This window comes from Macaca nemestrina (assembly GCF_043159975.1).
Source record: "Macaca nemestrina isolate mMacNem1 chromosome 14 unlocalized genomic scaffold, mMacNem.hap1 SUPER_14_unloc_1, whole genome shotgun sequence".
In the NCBI taxonomy this organism is placed as follows: Eukaryota; Metazoa; Chordata; class Mammalia; order Primates; family Cercopithecidae; genus Macaca; species Macaca nemestrina.
Window position 1 is genome coordinate 221,519 of NW_027257577.1, and position 26,375 is coordinate 247,893.

The 26,375-nt window shown below is 47.8% G+C and overlaps 1 protein-coding gene across 12 annotated transcripts in view; it reads right to left on the reverse strand.

The window, feature by feature from the left end:
* LOC139361168 (disco-interacting protein 2 homolog C-like) overlaps positions 1-26,375 on the reverse strand; it is a 194,068-nt gene that overhangs the window by 87,395 nt on the left and 80,298 nt on the right. For 4 of the 12 annotated variants that reach the window (XR_011618731.1, XR_011618730.1, XR_011618725.1 and 1 more), the window contains exon 2: positions 23,503-25,672. The exons of 6 other annotated variants lie outside the window; for them this stretch is intronic. The gene's annotated coding sequence lies outside the window, so the exon portion shown is untranslated. 2 more of the 12 variants (XR_011618727.1, XR_011618726.1) reach the window with 2 other exon arrangements.

Below are 26,375 nucleotides of genomic sequence, written 5' to 3' on the forward strand. Positions count from 1 at the left end.
AAGCAAAGAGAAGAGAAGGCAGGTGACTCATTTAGGAAACTCGGGTGATCCTCTCGAGTCACGTTTCTCAGGGTGTCAGGGGACCAGCCACATGTAGGGAACCTCCTTGGCCTGGCAGGTGGCAGACTCCTGGGACCCTCCTCAGACACGTTAATCAGAGAATCTAAAGGCGGGCAAACTCTGAAAAGTATCTGTAAAGGAAGGACTTAGCTCTGCTGTGAGCCCACTACAGGTGGGGTCGCGCAGGATGCCGCTCCCAGCGTCCAGTCTCCATTTCACCCTCCTGGGAGGAACACCCGTCAAGTCACAGAGCACGGTCTTCAGCGAACACCTTCCTGCGCGACCTCCACTGTCGCCCAGCCCTGCAGGAGTAGCCGCTGAGTAGGGGAAACAAGTCTTTGCTCCTGACCCAGCCACCTTGACGCTGGGCATAAAACCAGCACTGCTACGTCTCTGGGGAAAGGAGTGGCCCTGGGCAGGAATGCACTTGGCAGCCCCAGGGAGGGGCCAGGTGTGGAGGACCCGGCCTCTGCCAGCAGACACGTCAGCACAGCATCCTGGAGCAGAACCTCCAGCCCAACTGAGCCTACAGATGGCTGCAGTCCTGGACAGCATCTTCACGGTGACCCGGGGGACTGGGCCAGAGCAGCTCAGCAGGGCTGCCCTGAATTTGCAACCTGAAGAAGCTGTACAGTCTTACGTGTACTTTGCCTTAAGCCCCTAGGTTTTGGGGTCACTTGTCACACAGTGACAGACAGTGGATGTGCACGGACTCCCAGGCCACGATGGCCTCTGCCGGCCTCACCTAGGCTGTCTCATCTGTTCCCGTGACATCATGTTTCTCAGAGCCAAAGGCTGCCAGGAACCCCTGTTTTCTTCCCAAAGTCGTTACAAGCTCACGATACAAACTGAAAAAAACCAATCTGTAAAATACAACATATGACGCAATACAGGGTGAATGCCCAGGCACATACACACGTGAAACAGGCACAAGTGCGAAACAGGCGCATGCACAAACAGGTGTACATGCATGAAACAGGTGCACGCGTGAAGGTGTACACGCGTCAAACAGGTGTGCATACACACATGAAAGCACCAGACCTGAAGGGCTGTCTTTGGGAGCCTAGTTTTTAGACATCTCCCTCACCCTTTTACATCTGCACGATCACAAACACAGCACACCACAGTACTGAGGGGAAGCCCCAGTTTCTCATGGGGGCACATGAGGCTTTTTATTTATGCCACAGGTTGCATCACTACATTCTAGAACTGCAAGGCCCCCCACTGCCAGGACTGGGTCAGGTCCACCCTGTGCTCCAAGGACCAAGCCGCCTGCCAGCCCACACGGACCTGCCCCTCGGATGGTGCGGCTGCTTCTAAAACAGAGGCTTAGGCCCACCCAGATACCTGCAGTACCTGTTATTAAATCAAGACTTGGCTGTGGGTAAACGTGAAGATTTTTATTAAACATGACTCTGGAACATTCAAAGGATCATAACTGAATGCTCCTTTCGCAGTCACGGCGTGTCCAGACGCTCATAGAGAAGGCCAGGGCATGGGAACCCACGGAGCCCCGACAAGGCAGACTTGGAGCTGTGTGGCTCAGTTAGCACCCATTTTGTGTTGACACTTGCCTTTTATATTCAGATTAAAATAAAAAATGTGTAAAAGTAGCTCACATTCTATTTCAATTCTCTATGTTTGTAGTAACTGGGCCCCTTTCCCTCTCGTTTCCCAGCCAAGCATTAAATAGGCCCAGCTGGGATTTGTCAAAGTCTGAGCCTCTGTTGTAGAGTAAGTGAGGAGGGTAGGAAGGGGAGCAGGAGTGGTGAGGAGGAGTGGGAGATAGGGGGGGACAGAAGGAAGAATAGAGAGAAAGAAATCGCCGAGGGTTGGAGGCAGGAGGGATGCTCCCTGGCAGCCTCAGGCTTCCCGTTCCAAGGTAACTCAGCTGGCATCACACATGCGGTGCCGTCATATGACTTGGCTGACACACCAGAATTACAACAAAATGCTTCAGGAGAAGAGTAAGCACCAGCATCTTAAGATTAGGGTAGAATCCCGGTTTCACGCTTGCCTTGTATGACATTCTATAAATTATAAAGATAGCACATTTTCTTACCAGCCACGCTGTTCCCCAAACACCAACTATAATAAAGACCAGACAGCATCTGAGTACTGAGCCTGTGTCAAGCCCCGTGAGGTAGGCATCATTTACTTTGCTAGAGAAAGAAACAGGCTCTGAGAGAAACTTCCTGAGGTGAGGCAGCTGTGTCCAAACCCACCTCGTGCCTCCTGACCCTGAACGTGGAGGACCCAAGTCATTCACATGAATGATTTACCTACATGCATGTCAGATTGAGATTCAGCCCCCAGATCTAATCATTTCTATGCAGGAATGTGTCAAGCAAGGTATACAATTCTGAGTTCAAGCTGGGGGAACAAAGGCAGGCACCCTCGACACATATGTGGTGCGGAGGCACGGGCCCAGTGCAGGGGCAGACAGGAGCATGTCCAGCCCTGCCCAGTCACACACCCACCCTGCCATGCCAGTGCAGGGGCCGCCACCGCGTCTCGGGGAAAAGTAGCTTCTCCTGCACAGGAATCTACCCCTGAAAGTGTGTTGCTGAGAAGGTTTGGACCAACATCTCAGAAATCAGACACCGTGTAACACGCTTATCTATACAGGTTGCCTATGTCAGGGAATCACCAATAATTCCCATCACGCCATCAATTATTTCTGGCAAATACTGGTTATTCTAACTGAGGCAACACAAGAACAACATAATGGAAATGTCAGAGTCAATCAGCTCCACCTGCTGAAGAGCTGGGACTAATGATGAAACCTAAGGAATCCTGCAAAAAGAAGTGCTTGGGCCCTCGATCCAGGACCACAGACCCCACCAACGAGGGTCTAAACAGGACAAGCCTCGGCCTGGAAAAGCTTGTGTCCGTGGGTCCTGGGAGGAGCACCAAGAAAACTCAGGGGCAAGCCCCACGCAAGCTCGGCATGTCCTACCCCACGCAGTCGGCATCAGCCACAGGGATCTTTTGTTGTTTTTTGTTCAGGAAGGAAAATATTAAAAAGTCCGGGGCTCAGGGCCTGGACTCCTCAAAGCTCTCCACAGAGCCGGGTTAATTGGCACCTTCCCTCATGTTCAAGTCAACTATATATGGCTGCTGAGGGCATCTCAGAGCAGGTGCAACACTGAGCTTTCTTGCTGTCTGGGGAAAGCAGGAATTCCAGGCCTCTGCCTTCCTACCTCCCCAGAGGCTCTGGCCCAGGTGAGCTCAGCTTCTCCCAGGTAAGGAGCACAGACCAGCTTCCCCCATGCTCCTCAGGTCACACAGGAGCGGTGCAGACCCTTGCACCTTGGCAGGAGCCCTCGCAACCCACCCCAGAGGCAGAAGCCCAGCCCTGTGGCCCTGGCCTGGCAGGAGGCAGCTGCTGGGGCCCCTGCTCAGGGTTCAGCACAGCGAGGTCCAGCCACAGCAGGTGAGACATCCACCACCCGGCCATTCGTCTTTAACCTAAAACAGACACAGGAATGCGGCAAGGGGTTCCTTCCCCTGACAAACCGTCCGTCCTGTTCTCATCTCTCCCTCCTGCCCCAGTACTGTGCCCAAGGCCACCCAGCACTGTGCCCAAGGCCTGACTCCCAGTTTCACAGGGAATCCAAGACGATTATGATTTTGAGAAACTGGGAGCTACATAGAAAATGAGTCGGTAAAGCCAGTGTCCACTGATCCACCACTCCACACAGCGGAGAACAGTCCCCGGGATAAAACCCACAGGGCAGGGAAGACGCGATCAAGGCGGGCAGGACAGAGGAGCCGCAAAGCGGGTGGTTCAGGGAACAACGCCACGTGAACACAAACCTAAAGTGCTCAGCGGCTGGAAGACAAAACACAGGAGACAGAAACACTGAACTTTTAAAAAGAAAAGAAAAAAAAGCCTCACTCTCAAGAGTCAATCAAGATTTAAGTTCTCAAGTCACAATGTATCAGCACAGACTTCTCATAATGCCTGAAACTTGGGGCAGTAAACACGTCCGTCGTTTTCTTTGATGAGCCTCTTGAGTCTCAGGCTGGTTTCAAAATAAGCGCTTCTCTGTTTGTTGATGATTTAATAATTAACATACTTGAAAACACATTGACTTCCAAATTAATCTGCTAATAAAATATTAATTACCACACTGGCTGTCATCCACAGAAAAAAACACGATCACTTTCTGGTTGTAAAAACATTAGAATTCGAAGCCCCTTTGGCCATCTGAACAGCCCCTGCTTTTTACAAGGGCATTCCAAAGCTAAACTGAAAAACTAGTCCAGACCATGATCGCTGGGGGGTCGGACTTGCCTCATCACCCCACCTCCCTTCTGGAATTAGACAGAACTTAGACTCTTAGCCTGATGGGAAACATTTACAATCCATTCTCTCCGAAGCTACCTGGAGGATTCCCTGCACATGACAAAGCCTTGGTCTCCACAACCCCTTATCTGACAACTCTCTCGGCCAACTGTCAATCAGGAAATTTTCGAATCTACCTATGACCTGGACACCCCTGCTTCCAGTTGTCCCACCTTTCCAGACCAAACCAATGTACATCTTGTATTTATTTGATGGATTGTCTCATGTCTCCCTAAAAGCTATAAAACCAGGCTGGGCTCTGACCCCCTCGGGAATACATTCTTAGGATCTCCTGAGGGCAGTATCAAGGGCCATGGTAACTCATTTGGCTCAGAATAAATCTCCAAATGCTTCAGAGTTTGACTCTTTGCTGACATGGTACCTTTCATGGGTATTCATCTGGGGGACTCACAATCAACGGGAGGCAGCAGATGCCCACTGTGCAAAAGTCTCTGCAGGACTGAACTTCTGGCACGTCGACTCCAACCCCTAAAGCAGCAGCTCTCCCACGTCCCACGGCCTGATAGGCCTGCACCTCCCGGACTTCTCATTTCAGAGTCTCAGCAACAAATCTACCAAATGTCATCAACATCACAGAAGATTCCTCGAGGCATTGGGCTGTTATTTCTCCCCAAGTTTACTCTAGAACCAGAATGGCAACACTCGGAACAGGATGGTTCTCAGTCACTGACCCTCCTGGTAAATACACTGTCTCCAAGGCCCTTTCCCGCCAGCCACAGCTTCCTTGAGTCAGGCTCGAAGGCCACCTCCCTAAGAAGGAAACCTCTTCAATCCAGCAATCACAGCTCCTGTTCCCATCTAGAGCTTGTCTGCCAGGAAGGGAAGACTCCTCATTCCAGAGACAGCAGGTGCCACAAACTCAGGGTTGTAGCCATTGCAAAGGCAAACACTCATGAAATTAATACACTTTTTCCTTCTTGGATACTGACGTTTCCTCTTCTGGAGGTCAGCCAAGGCCATCTGCACGAGTCACGAGCATGATGGCTCCAGCCCCTCCTTCGGTGTCAGCAGTGTGACTGTGCTCTGAGACCCTCCTGTACCAGCCGGGCCATGCACGTGTTCCCACCACTGCTGTCAGCAGACTACAGCGATTCTAAAATAATCAGCAAGCTGAGGTTCCGAAGGATGCATTTTAAAGAAAAATGTGTATGTTTTACTACATGAAATCAGCTACAACTTTTGCTACTCCAGAGGCTTTTTGTTTTGCTTTCCTCAAGGTTCTCTACAATGATCCCGACAGTCAAGGTTCCCAGTTACAGGCAGAGGGTTGGGCAGGCCGCGTCTGATGTTTAACACACACAGAGGATCCACGTCAAAGCATTTTCCCTGTTCACCGACATCATCGGGACAAACTTTAAGCAGTAATAATCTCCCTGTCTGGAAAACTGAGCTCACTTGAGAACTAATGTAACAAATGTGTTTGACAAAGTTGCAGGTGGACATTTTAGTGAATGAATCACTATTTCAAGGAGGATAAAGGCTCACTATTCAAAGGCATGTTTTTGTCAAGTTTTGTAATTTCAGCTTCATGCATTTAAATCATGAAGTGAGGCTTGTACCTGATACATTACAGAATCTCTACAAAATAGACAAAATTCCAATTCTGCACATTCACTCTCATTCTTTTCCATATGCATACGCATGGTGGTAATTTAAGTTGGCATTCCAGCAGAATTTCTAAATTAAACTGTCTTCTATTTTAAACACTACGTGTCAAACATTACACATTCCATTGTTAAACATTTATAGCAGTGTCTGTATGGCCAGTTTTAAAGATTTCTTCCTCACTAAAAACAAGCGTTTAAACAGTAAATGGTCTACTCTAAAATATTCTAGAGACAGAGATACATTTGGAGAGTGGACACACTTAACACAGAAATCCGGAACATCAAACAGGCACAACCAGCAGTGAGGGTGGAAGGGGCGCCATGTGAGTGCCCCTAAAAACACACACAAGCCTGGCCGCTTAAAAGGAATGAATATAGCTCAACACTCCTATGTGAACATTGATGTGTCTACTGCCTTACAGAATCCTCCTAGCTGAGCTGCAGGAATCTTCCTTGGAGCCTTTTCTCACCTACACTGCCTACAGGTGCCCACTGGGCTCCCTGGGCAGTATCGTGTCTTTGTTTAGAATATCACAGTATTTGGAGGCCTGTTTAATCCCAAATTGGAGCCTTATCATAACTCAGACACCATCCCTCAGGGCTTGTGGGCCAACTTCGGCTAATGCAGTCTGCTCCACAGTGCCCTGCAGATGGGCTTGGTGCATCCACACGATTTTAAGATTTGGGGCTGCCGTTTTCTGCAGTCACAGATGCGGACTTACATATTCATCATGACTGAAGGCAGCACGTATTTTTATGTTCCTTCTGTAATGGTAATAATCATGGCAACATTTCCCCGATCCTTAAAAAAGCCTCCTAACAGCAGTTGCATTCCACCCCCTTCCTTCAAATTAATAAAATTTACCAAACTAGGTGAAATCAGTCTTCATGAGAAAGTGACAAATCAGTGTTCACACAATGGCATAGTAGCTGGGCGTAGAGTGTAGGTCAACATCCCAAACTAAGCACCCATCACAATTATTCCCAACTCGCAGGAAAGCTAGAAAAATTAGAATGCTTAAAACATACTTATAAATGAAAATAACAAGAAACCAACGTTTCTGAGGAGCATTTGTTAGCCAAGCAAGGAAAGTCATTAACCAGTGCTGATTACATTGCATTTGATTACAGCAGCCAAAGACGTGTCCAGAGGAAGAGACCTTTAAAGATTAGTGTTTCAGTAAGAATGGTTGCTTAACAAGATCAGACTACTGGGCTACACCAATCATCAATTAAAAAGCAAGGCAAACGAGTGAGAGTCATTTTCCTTAATCCTTAATGTGTCAAAAATTACCACATTGGTCAAGCTGGTCTCCAACTCCTGACCTCAGTTGATCCGCCCGCCCCGGCCTCCCAAAGCGCTGGGATTACAGGCATGAACCACCACGCCTGGCTGAGAAGTGTTTGACAGAGGCTGAGGGGAGGCTCCTGTCCCTTCCTGGGACATCCACATCTCACCCAGCTTCCCACACCGACTATGACACTGGAAGCATCACAGCAAGGGCAGCTGCATCCCCGCAGTTTTCTACACTAATGCCACAGCTATGTGAGCAGCCACAGCCCTAGAGCTACCACTCAGCCTTATCGTGCTGGCACAAGCACAGCGGAAACAACCAAGTCCCCAAGAGGGAGGAGTGGGGACCCAGGGGAGTGAACCAGGAGGGAGGAACGCGGCCCAGGAGAGTAGGGAGGAGTGGGGGCCCTGGGGATTGAACTATGAGGGAGGAGTGGGGGTCCAGGGGAGTGAACCAGGAGGGAGGCGTAGGGGCCCAGGGCAGTGAACCAGGAGGGAGGTGTGGGGGGGCCCAGAGCAGTGTACCAGGAGGGAGGAAGGTTGAGTTCGGCCCAGCAAGTGAACCAGGAGGCAGGAGTTCCGCCCAGCGAGTGAACCAGGAGGGAGGAGTGTGGTCCAGGGAGTGAACCAGGAGGGAGGAGTGTGGTCCAGGGAGTGAACCAGGAGGGAGGAGTGTGGCCCAGGGCGTGAGCCGGGAAGGAGAAAGGAGGAATGCGGTCTGGGGAGTGAACCAGGAGGGAGGTGTGTGGTCCAGGGGGTGAGCCAGGAAGGAGGAATGTGGTCCAGGGAATGAACCAGGAGGGAGGAGTGCAGTCCATCGGTGTAGGGAGGAGTATGGTCCAGGGGAGTGAACAAGGAGCCTCTGGGGGTAGCAAGTTCACACACCACAGATACCTCCCAATCTATCCGCGTGCAGGAAGGGGACGGAAACCACACAGGATTTGCAGTGCTTTCTCCTCACAGATGAGGAGGATACTGACTCATGCATGAAATCAGAGCTAAAGTTCTACCACAGGGGGAAGACGCTTCACAGACCCAAATGGGTGCAAAAAGAAACCAATCATACAAGATCAGTGGATGGAACGGGATCAGAAATTTAAGCCTGTAACAAGCTTTCAGAAAAAACTTCACTTGATCTGCAAGATGACTGCAGCTCTGCTTGATCATTTCTGCAAATGTCTAACTCGCGATGAGCCATCTCAGAGCCGTTCAACCGGAGTAACAAAATCAAAACGCCAAGACATCCTCCGTATTTTAGATAGCCTGCAACAGTATGGAAATGAGCAGCGGTGCCAGAGCTTTCAAGTTTGTTTGAAGTAAATTCCAGCATGAGGGCAGCATCTTCCTGGCTGAAGCAATGAGGTGGGCTCCTGCTCACCGCATGGGAGACCAGCTTTCAGCTCAGCTGCTGTCAAGGGTCTGCAAACCATGATCCCCGGCCGAGCCTTGGCCAGGGAACCAGAAGTGAATTTTACACTTTGAAGTTTTCACAAAAGAAATATATGTAGAGACTTCTGTGGCCCTCAAAGTATAACACGTTGCCTACCCTGCCCTTTACAGGAGCTTCTAGCTTTGGTGTCAGTTACAAAGTGTTTCTATAAAATAATGTCACTGATTCTCAAGCATGCCAGGAAAAGTCACACTTCTCAACAACCCTCAATGGAGATGCACCATCCAGTGTTTCACACAGATTTTAGTTTTTTAAAAGCCAAACTAAGGGAGGTAATTCAGCTAAGTATTATAGTAACACAATTTGAGATACTTAATGATGTGTGACAACAGAATAATTGGCATTCCTGTGACACAATAAACTAGCTCAAACACAAAATAACAAATCAAAGCATGTTTTGGCCCCTCAAAGTGATCAGTGAAATTGTAAATAACATTCAGTTAAATGACACTTAAAAAAAAAAAAAAAAAGCAAAAACAAAACAAATACCACTACACCATCACTCCTTAAATTTATTTAACTACTGTTGCCAAATAAAATGGAGAGACTTCTTACTGCAGGTTAATAATCAGCCATCGTCACCATGAAATAGACCACTGTGCAGGCTCAGGCCCTCCAGCCCACAAAGGCAGGGGGAGGGGGGAGGGAGGAGAAACGATGGCCAGAAAGAAAGGGACAGGGCAACCATGACCCACTCAGCAATTGTACCCTCCCACCTTTCTTCTGGACTTAAAATTTTGGAGCCATCTGGGTTTACCTTCCTATGTCCATAAGTCAGCAAGTTCTCGAAGCCAGAAATTTACCATGTTTCTGGCAGCCAAGTCCTCTCGGCCTTCCCCCATGTTTTAGGGCCTCATCAGCTCACCCCTGGGTAGTATCAATGGCCTCAAATCTCCAGTCAACCTTGCACTCCACAAACTGAAGTATGCCAAGAGCCACTCAAGGCTGCCACTGCCGTGACCAAAGGCTTTCGGAGACAGTCACCAGCACTGTACAAATCCATGTGGCTTCACCAGGCGCAAAGCGGCTCCAGCATTCCATCCAGTCTGTCGCTGCTACCATAGCTGTGAGTCTATGATGTGTCAGGAAGGGAAGGAAGGCACCATGTACATCATCTCATTTAAGCTTCAGTGTCACAAGGTGGATTTTGTCGTGCCCGTTTTATGGATCAGGAAAGTTTTAAGGAGGGCAAGCACAGGGCCTTGCTGACAGAGCAGCAAGCTCCGCAGAGGCCTGGGTATGACCCCCGCCCCACGTTCCCTGGGTCCTGATGTCCACTCCTCCCCCGTGGGAGCCTGATCCTGGGTCTGTCTGAATTGCCATCATTCCTAAGACACGATTCACGTCTGCCCACCTCCTCCTTTATGGGTTTCCCGCAGCCCAGAGGCGTGTGCTCTTCCATCCAGCCAGACATCACACTTCAGCACCTGCACCTGACACCACTTCAGCCAAAAGCTTCTCTCAAACCTCCCCCAACACCTGCCGGTCACACAACTCTACACCCCTCACCTTTCTCACACGAATTCTCATGTATTCCTGTGTAGCACCATCCAACTGATTGTAGTCTGAAAGGAGGAAGCTTTGTAGATAAGTCTACGTTCTACTTTACTCCCAGCCCTCCGTCTTGCATGAGGCAACCGATTAACAGCAAATTCATTTAAGCACAACGTTTCCATTTGAAGAAACGCACAGCATAGAGCTCTGGTCATAATTAAAAGCTTGTTTCATTCGTCATTTGAAATTCCATATACTGCTGCAACAGCAGCACCCCCTCCTCGCCAGGCTCTGCCCTAAGGACATCTTTCTTCCAGCGCACAACTCCCATCAGAACCCGGGCAGCGAGAGCCCCACAGGTTTCCCAGCTCCTCGGGCTGCGGCTTCCACGCTGGGCCGGCACTGACACCACGGGAGTCGTGCCCCCAACAACTACAGGATCGGAAGCTGGCCGACTGCTCTGTAGAATGGAGACATGTTAGTAATCCCTAATATTTCCACTGACAGGCTGCTCAGCTAAACTGGGAAAAATCCACAAAATAGAAAGAACCCATGGGGAGGAGCATTTCTCTCTCCAACCTGGCAGCAAACGGTGGCTGTGCAGACGACCTCTTCGGGATAACCGTCGACTGCATCTCAGGTCAGTAACAGTCCCGCTGAGGGCCAAAAAATCAGCTCCCCCAGGCCCTCACTTCCTAAGGGTCAGCCGTCCCAGGCCACCTCTCCTGGAAGATCAGCTCTGACGCACCCACGACGGTCAGGAACCGGCTCTGGGACTCATTTCCCAGGCTCCTGCCCACCGCCCTCTCTCTTCTTCCTCCTCCATCTCCCTCTTTCACTCCCATCCTCCCTCCACCTTTCACTTCCCTTCTCTCCTTTCCTCTCCCTCCCTCATTTCCTTTCAGCCCTCACCTTCCTCACTGCACTTCCCAATGCAACTCAGCTGACGCATTCTCAGGTCAGTAGAGGGTTTTCTTTCACTCTATGTTTTTATTGCAATGATCATTCTTAATGAACAGAAACCTGTTTCGGACCATGTGGATGCCACCTCATGACCAACTGCTGCCCCGCGGCTCCGTGTCCACTCAGTGTCCTCACGGCACAGGCGCCCAGCAGTATGGCTGTGACCAGGGGTAGCAACATGGGACACGGGAAAGGTATTCCAGCCAAGAGGCCCTGCGAAGCCTCCCCAGCAAACCAGAGCAAGGCCCAGGGCGGTAGGGAGAGCGCTGTGCTCATGCCGTAGGCAGTTCAGCTTCTGCAAACTGTCCATCGACTGCAAATTACTTTGTTTCCATGGTTACAAAAGAACCATAAGCATTCCGAAATATGTTCTTGGTTTCATGTTTGCGAAATCTAAGCAGCATTATATGAAAAATCACTGAATTCTGCCCGAGGCTCTAGGGGTGTTTTCCTCTCTGAAAGGAGCCCCTTCCGGGACTTGGGATTGAGTGACAGCCTTCAAAATCACGGTTATCCTGGCGGTAACAGGGAACTCCTCAGCCCGTCAGGAGCTGGGGCCCTCGACAGCCCCCACGGCTCCACACGCCAGTGTTCTGAGGATCACACGTGTGCAGATAGCAAAGTTTGCTGCACACACGCCAGGTGCTAACAAGCCGCAAACGTCTCACTCATACTTGCTAACCACGTCGCTTCTCTCAGCCTCCACGGCGTTTCACACTCTGCCTTTATATAGAGATGAACCATGCGTCCTGAGCGCTACAAAGATTCACCTCCTTCTGGGCAGAGGGGTGCATCTTTCCATCACGGGGTCTTCACGCGAGCCAGCACAGGATTTGCAGAGTGGGCGAGTCTAATGTTGATGACACTTTCTCAATATTCCCTTCACACCCCTCCAAAAACAAGAGTACTGCCAGCTTCTTACCGAGGTTGTAAAGAGGAAAATATTTCTCTTATTTGTCACTTTTAAACGTAATACTTGTGACGAATGTGACTCTACATGTACACCATAAGCACCCACACCGTGAACATTCTGCTCTCCCGTGACTGTATTCACAGGTCACAAGGACAAAACTTCTCCATAGTAACCAAAATATATATATATATATATATTTTTAACATGACTTCCACTCATCTGAAAGTCACAGATGTGGCTTTTCCTTCATAAAAAGATCCAAATGATCCACAAACCAGGTTTAATAAACATGTTGGTCCAGGTGGGAAAATGACCCCTCAGCCTCCCTCCCCTCAAAGACCAGGGCAGCCAGGAAACTGCGCTCTCCAGTCAATGACAGCCGGCAGGATTCCCTAAATAAGCAGCTGGAAGATTCCCATCTGGCAGAGCGCGCCTTTCAAGACTCAAGATGTCCCCGCTCCCTGAGTGTCCTACAAAGAACAGACTACCCAACTGAGGACTGAGGCAGTAAAGAAACATGTTTTTGGCCGGGTGCGGCGGCTCGCGCTTGTAATCTCAGCACTTTGGGAGGACAAGGCAGGCAGATCACAAGGTCAGGCGATCGAGACCATCCTGGCTAACACGGTGAAACCCCCGTCTCTACCAAATACACAAAAAATTGGCCAGGCGTGGTAGCGGGCACCTGTAGTCCCAGCTACTCAGGAGGCTGAGGCAGGAGAATGGCGTGAAGCTGGGAGGCAGAGTTTGCAGTGAGCCGAGATCGTGCCACTGCACTCCAGCCCGGGTGACAGAGCAAGACTCCGTCTCAAACAATTAAAATAAATAAAATTTATAATGTTTTCAGCAAATAGCATCATTGACCCCCAAATGAGAGGTACCATTTTCATTCTAGGAGGGAAACACTACAAAGCACGTACATTTTAGCCCCATAAGTGAATTCTTCGGGCGTTCCTGTGTCCGCTGTCAAATGCAGCACATCACCTCAAAAGGCAAAGTTCTATAAGTCACATCCAAGGAGGGGAAAAATCATTCTAAGTTTTAGCAATCCAGTAAGAACCTGATCCAGAGAAGCCTACTTGTTCCAGACTCGAAGCAGCAATATATTGCTACAATGTAATGAAAACAAAGGGATGATTAAGAAAATTTCAATGCTAATAAAAGACAAAAACGTAATTGGATTTATTCTACTCTAGACAGAGCAGCCGGGCAGTTCACCCATACGTTATTATCGTTGGTGTTTTTCAGGGAGGGTCCAAACTCTGTCAACAAGGCTTGACAGCAAGGGCATGATCTCCACTCACTGCAAGGTCCGCCTCCCAGGCTCAAGCGATTCTCTTCAGCCTCTGGAGTAGCTGGGACTACAGGTGTGCAGTCATCACGCCCAGCTAATTTGTGTGTTTTCAGTAGAGGTGGGACTTCACCAGGTTGCCCAGGCTGGTTCCCTGGATCTCAAGCTCCCAGGCTCAAGCAATCCACCCACCTCGGCTTCCCAAAGCACTGGGATTACAGGCGTGAGCCATCACGCCTGGCCCTTTTTTAAAATTTTCTTTTTAAGTGATTAATGTGCTTCAGAGTCTTGTCGGCATTAAAAAAAAAAAAAAAAAAAAAAGTAGTAAATTCTGAAAGGGAAAGAAACCATTAACACGTTTTACACTTCTCAAAACTCAAAACTGAAATGCTAAGAATAAATGTATTTTATTCACAGAAGCAGCATTCTTAAAGTTCTGTAAAAGTGGTACCATGGACACCAGCACATCACAGACGAGCGTGGCAGGACTGCTCAGATTCAGAACACATTCTGAACAGTCCTCCTGCCCCTTTCTTCAATGGGAACACTTTATTCTGTCTTTTATTCAAATTAAGTATCTTGCAAGGGAGTTGAAGAAAACTGCAGAGCAGATTTTAAAACTTCATTGCTTTTCTCAATTTTCGCCACATTCTGATGCATTTTACTGACTACACGGCCAATAAGCCTAAAGCTTTTTGCATCGATAAAGACAATGCTCCTTGTAGCAATAGGCTTTTTCTTTTCTATACAAAGATCTATAATTTCAGCTAGTAAAATGGGCATTTCACAAATATTTTGCACAATTCCTAGCACAAATTTTAGCAAAATAAAACCGTTATCTTTCTGCAATTAAATAACAAAGCATAGGAAACTGCACAGTTAAAATAACCATTCCATTATTTTATATAAACACAAATGAGAAAGTAGAGTATGCTTTGGAAAACAGTATTTCCACATGCCAACGATGAAGCAGAAAACAGTTCCTCAGCCTCATATGACATTTGACAACCGAAGTATTCTGACCCAAGCCCAGCCCGGTTAAATGGAAATGAAGTAAACATGTGAGTGACTGAGGTGGGGCACTCTGATAGTCACAGTCCAGGAAAGAACAGCTAACATCTTTCTTCTTCATGGGAAAACCAAAACATACTCGAGAGACCTTGATTCTTTAAAACACAGTCTGCCCCAGTACTAACCTTAAGCTCCCATTGATCAAGATTGCTCTAACCACAGAGGTGTTTTTCCAGGCCCTTGAAAATCACGGACATGGTACATACACAACGTTTTCAAACACTCAATGCTGCCAATTTGTTAAATGTGCTGTGATACCAGAGGTCTTGTGCAGGACCAGAAGCGTCGCAGCCTGGTTACCTGTCCTGGTGTTCAATGCTTTGTGTGTGCAAAACCTGCTGTTACAATTTACTGGGCTTAATGTGATTCAGTTCGTCACAGAAGAGAGCTATGACATTTACATAATTCCACGCATGGATTCTCAGGTTCACCTTCCACAAGTGATTGCTCTGTCCACGAGACGAGACAGCGGAGGGAAGACCCAGGAAAGGCCTGGGAGATGCCAGGTGCTCACAAACTGCTATCAGTCTGCTGATTTTGGCTTAAAGGAAAACAGACATAGAAGAAACTAAAAGGGCTCATTACACCTAATATCACAATGTTCTCAACTTTACCTTAGCCAAAAATAAAAGCGGAAAAGCAAAACTACTCCAGGGCACGATTCCAGTGCTAATCTGAAACATGAAATATTTAGAAGACAAAGCTTATTGGGAGTGCAATTAATATACACACAAAACACTGGTTTCACAAAACCCAGTCTTTGCAATTGCTTTTATAAAAAGTAAAATTTTCATGAGGATCACATACATTAACTGATTTTCAAATGAAGGGACTGGTAAACTTCAGGGCATATGATTTCTGCCACATACGAGGGGAGCAGTGAGAGAGAAGAGCTAGGATCAAGTGTGCTGAAGCTGTCCTAGGACTGAAATTCGGTTTCTGCCAAAACAAAAACACAGGAGTCTGTCAACTTCGATAGCAAGCTCTGCTTGAGAGCGTCAAGATGTTAAAGTTGCAAAGGGGCTTCTCCCTGTATGGGCACAAGTGATCCTTGCAAAAACATTGCTCAGCATCATCAAAAACCAGGAAAGAACACAAGCCTTCCACACATGAAAGGGCAGAAGGGAGCAGTGTCCAAGCTTGCTCGGCAGAACTGTTCCCGGAGGAGAACAGCACAGAGGACGTCACAGGGAGGGCAGAGCAAGCAACAGCAGCTTCCCTCTCGCCACAAGCAGGGCCTGAGCCAGGGGCGCAGTCTCCTCCAACCTGACAAGGAGGCACGAGGAGCCACAGAGAAGTCAATTCAGGGTCCTTTTCAGAAAGGGGCAACAATGAGAAAATCTGGTCTTACTCAACCCCCCCTCCTCTGGTAATAGCTGAACTCGCACCTGCGTCTGTCACGTTCCCCAACCCCTCTTGCAGATGCTCTTCCTGCACCCGGGTGCCTGTCTCCGTGCTGCTCCTGAGGCCACACCTGTTGCCATCCAATGGTGACCAGGAATTCACCTTTGTCCGGGAGAAGCAAATGCAGAGTTCACACACTCCTGTACAGGTTTACTGGACGAGAATCTAACTGCACTGTCCAATTCCAGATGTGCTGGTACCAAGGAGAACGCTCGATGTCCAGCATTTATAAACGGTATCAGTGGGTTCTCCTGGGACTCCCAGGCAGCCACACGAGGGAGGGAGCTGTTGCCCTGTTACCCCGAGCCAAAGCAAGGCTGAGAGGCAAACACCACAGGCCACATCACACTCGAGCACCGACTCTTGACAGTTGCTCGTTCATATGTTAAGAAGAGTTCGGGGTACAGGAGTCAGACAGGCCTGATCTCAGCCATGGGACAGCAGTGACTGTGCCCAAGTCTCGTATCTAAGCCCCGACTTGCCCATCCGGCCTTCCTTCAGGAGCAATGCCCACCTCACAGTGCTGCCATGAACGCTAAGTCAGCAAGTACATACACGATCAAATTCATTTCAACTGTGCTTTCTACAACAAGTTAATACAACCAGGCGCTATCATTCAGACTGAATAACCAATATTAGAACAGAAGATAAGGCCAGGGATGGTGGCTCAGACCTGTAATCCTAGCACTTTGGGAAGCTGAGGTGGGTGGATCACTTGAGGTCAGGAGTTGGAGAGCAGCTTGGCCAACATGGCAAAACCCCATCTCTACTACAAATAAATTATCTGGACATGGTGGCACACACCCTGTAACCCCAGCTACTAGGGAGGCTGAAGCATAAGAATCGCTTGAACCTGGGAAGTAGAAGTTGCAGTGAACGGACATCGTACTACTGTGCTCCACCCTTCCAGCCTGGGTGACAGACCAAGATTCTAGTAAAAAAATAAAAGGTCAAGATGAAAAGTGATTGCCAAGGTCCATGTTCCATATACTTCAAACATAAATTTCATTAGCTGGTACTTGATCAACTTGTTGTTTTCTTCATTACAATCTTGTATATCCTTCTAATATGGCTCAAAATGTATACATTTGAGCACACCTCGAGTATAACAAAAAATAAGGTGCCTATATTTCATAAATGAGCAAGTTCCAGTAAGGCTACATCCTACTCTAGTTAATCCTTTGACAACGTAAAACTGAGCCATCCTGACATAGCACTGACACATGGTACAAGAAGAATGACCTCCAATTAAATCGCTAGATTTAGAGAACACATAAACATAATTTATCACCAATTCATCAGCGATTGGCAAGATTTTAAAGGAAGAAAAAGTATCGGGACTGTAACTAGGAATAAAGGCAAAAATAAGCACGAGAAATTAGTCACGTTTAAATCAATACCCTTTCTGTGGGGCCGTAATAAAGTATACACAACAGGTGTGCAAGCTGTCATGCTAAGCTGTCACCAAGCTCTCTATGAAGGTAGTAAGAGCGTCCCAAGTCGCAGAGCCTCGTATTCCTATTTAAACCCTAAACAGCCAACACCACACTCGGCACACAGTGAGAACTCTGAAAGCTCAGAGGAACGCATGATGGGATGAAGGGCCCCAGCCCTGCCATCACCCTGCTGCTTATTAAAAATATAAAACAAGGCCCTGCCTTCAAGGTGCTCAGATCTAACTAGTACAAGGTTTTGCTTTTCACAAGTTAACTACGAATGATGAAGACCCTCAACAGCTGTGCGAAATGTAAGGCAACCTGGTAAGAGGAACTTGGCCGAGACTAAACCCAGAGACGGTTTTTTAACCACAGAAGAGGAAAGAACTGAAGAACCTTACAGAAAGTTGACAGCAATTTCTATTTCTCTATGGTAGAACCTGGAATTTACCTTTGAGACAGACTGTCCTTCTGTTCTGAAAAATCAGATTATTCTTGCAATCCTCCATCAGAAGTAGAATTCCCAAAGGCATGGAAAACCAAGTACTAATTTTAAAACCCCCCCAAAAAAACTACCTATGATCTTAGGTGTGAGATTTAGTATTCTCAAATTCCAAATTTGGAAATATTTTGCACAAAGTCCTTATTTTCCCTGTTTACTTGAAAGCTCTCTATACTTTTGTCCTAAATATCCTCTTTCTCATCCTTCCAAATAGTATCTGAAGATGAACTTACATATCGTTTTCAATGTTAACAAAGAAGATACTACATTTGTCATGAACTGTTTAGATTCACAACACTAGGAGGGATTTTGCTACATCGTGAGGAATAACACGAGGCAGTAAATACGCCACGAATAAGGAACAGTAGAAAGTGGACACATTTCCTGATGAGTGGCGATTTCTCATTGAGCTGCTGACAAAGTTATCATATGGAAAGCTAGACAGCTACTATGTTAGTTCTACTTCACTTAAGTGACTGAGTCATTGATGTTTCGGTTCCCTCTCTCGTCTGGGGATGAGACACACCTCACAGAGCTGTTTATGATTTCAGGAACACACACATCAAGGAAGTGACTGTTCCTAAATCGTTGCAGAGGGTACAGTTACCTGCCAAATTTCAACTAGGTTGCAACAAACAACTGTTTTCTTCCTACACTCTCCGGTGCCAGCGAGATGGTGCATTCTTGGATCCCTGCAGGAGCCCTATTCCTGGTGCCACAGAGCACACACACATTTACATCCACATAGTGTACATATATGGTACACTGTAACATGTGTACCTGCATAGAGCGTACACACATCCGAATACGTATAGTGTACATAAGTGCACTACATGCGTAGAGTGCACACACATCCAGATCCATGTAGTGTACATGCATAGACTGTACACATATCCAAATATATAGTGTACAAATAAGTTCACTACGTGTGTACAAACATAGAGCATACATACATCCATATAGCAAATGTACATAGGTATGCTAACATGTACGCACATACAGAGCATGTACACCCATCTATATGCATACAGTGTGCACAGGTATACTATAACCTATATGTACATGCATATGGCATACACATGCACATTCGTATGTACACAGGTATGCTATTTGCTATATGTATACACATGCATATAGCATACATTCTTATCCAATGCACGTAGGTGCACGACAGCGTGCATACACATGCGCAGTGTACACATATGCACACGTATACAATGTACATCAGTATGCTAACGTATAAAGCGTATACACATATACAATAGTGTACATACATATGCAGCATGTATATGTATTAGTGTGTACATATCCAGAAGTTTATTCAGTGTGCATAGTATACATGCATGCTTGTGTGCACATATGTATATATACATCTGCAGAAATAATGTGCACATAACCACATGGTGTACATACACAGGTATGCATATGGCATTAAATACATGCATGTATGTACACATGCAGAACAGATAGGTGTCCAAGTAGTGTGCATATAACCATAGTGCCCATATACACATATACACGTGTACATGCATGCCTACAGCATGCACGTGTGTAAGACACATAGGTAGTGTACATACCTATACATTGCACATACATGCACAGTGGAAATACACGTAGTATGGGTACACCACATACAAACATGTACATTTATGCAGTACACATATACCGAGACCCAGAACGGGTCATGAGTATTAACACTGCGGAAACACTTCCGGTTCTACCTAAGTGAATTTTTTTTCAAACTATAATAGAACTCATACAAAAAGGGTTTTAAGGAAATGAATAAAGCTAGTGACAAAAACAGTGGGAAGGGCACAACCACTTTCCCTCAGAGTTCTGGGGCCGGACCGTGGAAGTTCAGAGGTTTCCTAATGCAATACACATCAGAACTGACTCACGACGTAGGGCTCCTTAAAAATTAAAAATGTGTCCTCACGTTTTGGCCTTTGAGACAAAGCCTCTTAGTTAATCGAGTTCTGACTGAATGTGACTCACAGTACTCTGGCAGATTCTTCATTTTCTGGTGACACAGACGAATGTCCCAGGGTGAGGGCAATGCCAGCCCTTTCAGGGTCAGCTTTTCAAGGAGCGATGTCTGGCAGAACACAATCCAACACCATAGTAAGATCCCCCACCCAGCCACTTAGACACTTTCGGGTACTTACTCTGCTTGTTTCCCTTTCTTGAATTCAGCTGGGGGAAAAAAAAACCCAAAAAATCAAAACCAAAAACAAACAGCGCATGTATTTGTGTGTCTGAAAAGTTAATACATCCACATCCAACTTTCTAAATGAGACACGGCAGGTATGATGGTCACCGAACAGTGGCCACTGTTGACAAAATATAAAGTCTTCTGCAAACAGAAATACAGAAGTCAAGGGAATTTACTTCACATATTAAAGCTGTCAAGGGTGCTCATCAAAAATGTACTTAGAGGTTTACCTTTAAAGTTATTTTTGAAGATTTTTAAGTTGCAATACTTAAAAGCCTCTGGGAAAAGAAAGGATACAGGTATCTGGAAGATTTATACTAAATGATTTTCATGTCTTTTTGATAAAGTGAAATAAGGTCAGCCTTGAAGTAATGGGTTCCACTACTCTGAGGCTGTGGATGGAATCCACACCACCACCAGACAATTGAATAAACAGCAAGGCTGCACACACAGGACACAGGCAGTGAGCCAGCCTGACTAGTTGTCAGCTTCTGGGTCAGTTCTACCCAGTTCTGCCCAGGCCCCACTGGAGATGAAAACCTGCCCTTTAGAAGCCTTCAATCCCCACCTTTCAAAATTGAATCCTCTTCAACTGAGGCCCGAGTCCAAAAATCTACTGACATCTTAGCGCCTGTTAGGCCAGCTGTCCCCCAGCCTTTTTGATACCAGGGATGGGTTTCATGGAAGACAATTTTTCTGGGGGCTGGTTTTGAATTGCAACTGTTCCACCTCAGGTCAGGCGTCGGATCCTCATAAGGAGCACCTCCGAGATCCCTCACATGCAGTTTACGATAGGGTCCCAGCGCCCAGGAGAACACGCGGCTTATGATAGGGCCCCCGCACCTAGGAAAACATGCGGCTTATGAGAGGGTCCCAGCGACTAGGAGAACAGGTATGAAATGAGTTGGCAAAGCCAAAATCCACCCGATCTACCACTCCAAAACAAACATACACCACTGCCTAATATTAATGTGAGCCAAAAACATGGAAGTCCTGAGGGCCCACACTGACCACAGCCAGACACCACTTCTGCAAGAACCAAGCATGCGCCTAGAGATCACCCGTGATGACCCAGGAAAGCAGCTTTGAGCAGAGACAAACGTGAAGGAGAGGCACATGGGCCAGGGTGCTGGGTGTGCCCGTCTTTGTGACCTCACTGAGATTGCTGACCTCTGTCCCTTGGTGTCCGTCCTATGGAGGAACAAATGGAGCCCCCAAATCCCTGCCTCCCTTCAGCACTGACTGAGGCGGCCCTGAAGTCTCCCCAGGGCTAAGACTGCTTCTAAATCCTGTTAACTGCACACCCACATAAACAAAAAACAAAATATCAAATATGCAGACAGGAAAAGAAAAATATGTGAATCCTTCCTTATTCAACAGGCATTTAAAAAGTAACAGGAAAATTGTGATAGTCTTTAAACAACCACCAGCTATCACGTCCTGTTGACATGTTTTAGCTAATCAGAAACATCTTTATCAAGCACCTGTGCGTTCAGGAAATCAGTTGACAGATCCCAAATAACCTCGGAGCCTGCGACCTGACCCCCACTCACGTATATCACCTCTCCAAAGGAACAAGCCCTGGACACCTTTCAAATGGTGAGGGACAGGAACAAGGGTAGCTTTCCCTCAACACCACAAAACAAGCTCGACCCCGAGGAGCCCAGAGAACAGGGACGTTTGTTTAGGTGCTTTCCCACTGACCTTGTCAGAGGGAACGTTCCCATCCCACAACACCCAGTGTTTTACTCTTCCTGGGATACCAGCAGCCGTCAACCTTCAACAAGCTGGAAACACAGGCCAAGCTGACAGGAGGCCTCTCTCCATTCCCTACTGAATTCGCTCAGGACACGGATGTTCCCAAACACATACGGCCCCGAGTATTCCACACCTGGAGAACATTCAAACAGACGCTGCAAAGACGTTCCCCTACAGAGAAACTCAGTTTCTAACTTCCCTTAGGGAAAAATATGAGACCCAGAACTTTCCAGAAAATCAAGTGTGGGAGGAAGCCACTCACCTCTGGCACTTCCTAAACCTGCCTTCCTGTGCAGGGATGTCCCCGTGACAGCCCCATCCACCCAGGACGGCAGCAGGCCTCAGGCAGCCAGCACCTGGGCAGCTGGCGAAGCAACCCCAGGGTGAAAACGCCATCCCAGGCTCCACTTCCCAGAGCCCCTCAGCAAGAAAAACAGAGGCGGGGCAGAACTGAGGGCGGACTCGAGGCTGGGGAGCCACAGACCCGCCCAGCTCAATCATCGGACATGCTCTTCTGTGGACAGAGCCCAGGGAGAGGCCAGCACAGAGACCCTCGTGCCGGCTCCACGGGCCAGCGTCCTCCAGGGCTGCAAGTTTGTGATCACAGCTTCAGAATTTGGTTCCAGAATCTTCGGGAATCAAAGACACACCAAACTGTAAAGCTGCCAGGACAGCAGGGCCCAGGAGCAGGCTCAGGGGAGGACCACGTAGAAACCCCACACACAGCATACACGTGTGCATGCTTACTCCACACACGCCACCCCTTCACCCAATACTATACACGCAAACGCATATATGCACTCCATACACACCCTCAAATACACTCACCAAATATGATGCGTGTACACACTTCACACACACCCTCAAATACATACGACACACATGAACATGCTCACTCCACCCACACCTGCTAAATACACTCACCACACACGCACAAACGTGACACACCTGCACAGTCATTCCAGATATCACACCCCTCACCAAGTACACAGGTGCACACAACCCCAAGTCCAGAACCTGCAGACTCCACAAGCTTTGGTTTCCCCCACTGTTTCTCTCATCGCATGAGATCCACACACAGGTGTCATTTGCTGACATCTAACACCCGGGGAAGCCCTTAGACAGAACTACAGTCACAAGTCAGCTTCATTCAGGCATTCATCACCAGCCTCCCTGAAGCCACCTCCTGTCCCCACGGGGAGCGGGGGCCAAGACCAGAGACGTCACTGGGCTTACAGATCCCCAGGCTGGCAACCCAGCGAAATCAGGAGGGCTCAGCCACGGCCCTGGAGGGAGACGGTACTGGCTCAGGTATGCGGAACATGAGTCCTCATTTCCATACAGTGTCACCTACGACAGCGTCAGGTGAAAGCCAGTGGTTTGGCATTCCTGGGATAAGACAGTCCTGGAATTACAAGGGAAGCTTTTTACTCCTCCCCTCTGAACACATGAGGTCCATGGTCCCCTCACATCTAACACTGGGAATCCGAATCGGTGACTTGTTGTCCACCTAAGGACCACCCAAGAGGATCCACACACCTGCTACAACAGCAGCACTGCACCTGGTCTGCAGGGGAGCAAAGCAAATCCCACCTTTATGACTAAAACTATATTACCCCGACACTGGCAGCCTGCAGTGTGTATATCGTCAAGCCCCCACATCTGCGCCACCTGCAAGAGGAACACAAGCCCTTAGTCCCGGGTTCTCAGGATGGCCTGTGAGGTGGATGCTGGCACCCTTCTCATCTCCCAGTGGAGAGGAGAGAAGGCCAGGGTCAGGGTGGTGTATCAGGAGGGTCGGGGTTCAAACCCCATCTGCCTCACAAAGCACCCCTTCCTGTTCAAGTGACTTCTATCATCAGCCTTAAAATGTACCACAGTTACCAGCAATTCTGAGTGCTGTTCCTTGGGACGTCATAAGCAAGCATTTTGTTAGAAAGATTTTGCCAAATCTGCTTTCAAAATCCTATGTTATGAAATGACTAATGAAAATTTGAGCTATGAAATAAAGCATAGTTAAATGAATCCCAAAATGACTATCACGAAGGAAGTTTTAACTTGAAGTGAAAAATATCCTCTAACTGACATCAGCCAGAATTATCTTCAATCATTACTGATCCCATATGCTTCAGGAATTATACAGCATCATCTCAGATATGAACTTAAAACCATTAGCTGAATGCACATTTCAGCGAAACCAAAGTTCTGCTATAATTAGCAGCAAAGGCGTCTCTGGAGAGGATTTTAATTGGGACTACAAACAATGTGCATGATCCTGGTAAGAGGTTTCATGCTGGCTGTTCTCCAAGGTGCGATACAGAGAAACACCACTAACCTCAAAGAAACCTGCTGCTCTGTAATGAGATGAGAGATGAGAGATGACATGGATGGACTACTGTAAATATTTGAAAAAGAAAAACAATTGTATCACTTTCCTTTTACATTCTTAGAAAAAACCGATTTTTCTTTTGGGATGGTTTAAAAAGAAAATGACATTTCTGGATTTTTTTTTTTAACTTTTCTTTCTGAGACTGGGTCTTGGCTCTGTCGCCAAGATTCGAGTACAGTGGAGCAATCGCAGCTCACTGTAGCCTTAAGTGATCTTCCCAACCTCAGCCTCCAGAGTAGCAGGGACCACAGGCACGCACCACCACACTCAGCTAATTTTTCTGTTATACAGATGGGGTGTTGCTATGTTGTCCAGGCTGGTCTTCAACCCCTTGGCCTCAAGTGATCCTCCTGCCTTGACCTCCCAAAGATTTAGCCTAAGCGACCATGTCTTATCGGAAAATAGACATTAGAACAAATGCATTTCTGTAAGATTTTTTTCCTCTTTTCACTGGGGAAAAAGGTAACTTGCCTCCAAGGGTCGGAGACAAAGCCGTTACTGCAGACAAGAGTACTGTGCATCCCGGGAAGCACTACACCACGAGGCATGGCCGTGCACCCTGGATGCAGGAGTAACACAGGAGGCTAGCACAGGCCGATGCTGGCCCTCTCCAGAAGTAGGCCTATCCTTCCCTCCTCTCCTCAGCCCCCTCTCCCTTCAGGCCTCAGTGGCTGCTGACAGGGGAGAGGCCACAACTAGAGGAGGCTCTCAACTCCACCAGGGACAGGAGCCCCGGACGCTGGGGACTCAACTGCTGCCCTCTGTGCACACCTCCTTCTGGTCCAGACTTCTCAGGAGCCAGGCGTGGCCACTTTGACCCTCTTTCCCTTCTGTGGCTCCTACAAAAACCAGTCCAGCGAGCCCAGTCTGCCTCACACTCCAGGGACACCGGGCACAGGCCCCCTCCATGTCCTTATCCAAGCTCCTGGGGCCAGAAGGGTCTTGCAATATTTCAATTTCCAGTTGAGCATCCCCCGCTTCAAATCCAAAGTGCTCCGAAAAGCATTTCCTTCAAGTGTCATGGGGAACCTCGGAATGTTTCAGGTTTCAGAGCATTTTGGAGTAGGGACTCTCAGCCTTAATTTGAAGTTCTTCAAGGAAGCCACACACTGAAGCCCCCGATGTCCACCCTACACAATCCCAGCACACCCTCTGAAGTCCTCAGTAACAGATTTTCTTTCCTCAAAAATAACCACAAGTCACAAACTCACACGCAATCACAGAAGGGGGTTGTGGACACCCGCAGAGACGATGACATTTGACTGTCACATTTTTACCTGGGTAATTTAAAGTCATTCCTCAAAACACACCTGTTTTACTGAGTTGCATTTTAAGGTGAACACACACAAATCATTTCAGGGAAAAAAACGTCTCTTTGGGCTGCGTGTGGTTTCTTGACTCCCGTGAATAACTCAGCGTTCACCCTCACTTCTGGATAAGGGAGACGATGCAAAGAAATCTGTTAAAACAAAGACATGAAAACAAGTTTAAGAAGGGTTTGAAAGCTTCCTCCCGTCCCCCTGGAGGGGAGATGAGGACTCCTGGAAAGCTCACGGGGGACAGGAGCACAGCCTCCTCGGTGTGCCATGGACGCTGCCTCGCCAAAGGGAGAGGATGATGCCTGGAAGACTCACAGGGGTGGGAGCACAGCCTCCTCAGTGCTTTCTACACTCAGCAGCTTCAGAACTTCCCGTAGAAGCAGAACACATGAGAACTGAGACAGGAACACCCCAAAGAAAGGGGACAAGGTGTCAAAAAAAGCATTCAATCATTACCAAGGAGCGCAGGCATGAAGCCGCTTCAAAGACCGGATGAGAAGTCACTCATAGGCGTTTCAGAAAATAAGGGTAGCGCGAGATTGCTCGATCAGCTCAAATAGGCTGCCGTCCCTCAGGCCATGAAGTCCCTGAGATGAGCCTCTCAGTGAGAAGTCACTCGCATCTCTGCCAGAGAAAGGACTACAAGCCGACACATAACCTCATGAAACCTGGGCTTCAGCCCATCGACAAGAGTGAGTCTGACATGGTACATCCCTGCAGATGGTTAAAGACCCCAGGGGTTCATCAGACAACCTCGAAGGGCTGTGTCTGTCCAGCCCCTTTTCCAAGTTCTGGATTTTTCCTAATGTACTATAAGCAGCATGTTCTAGTAGAGACGTCATT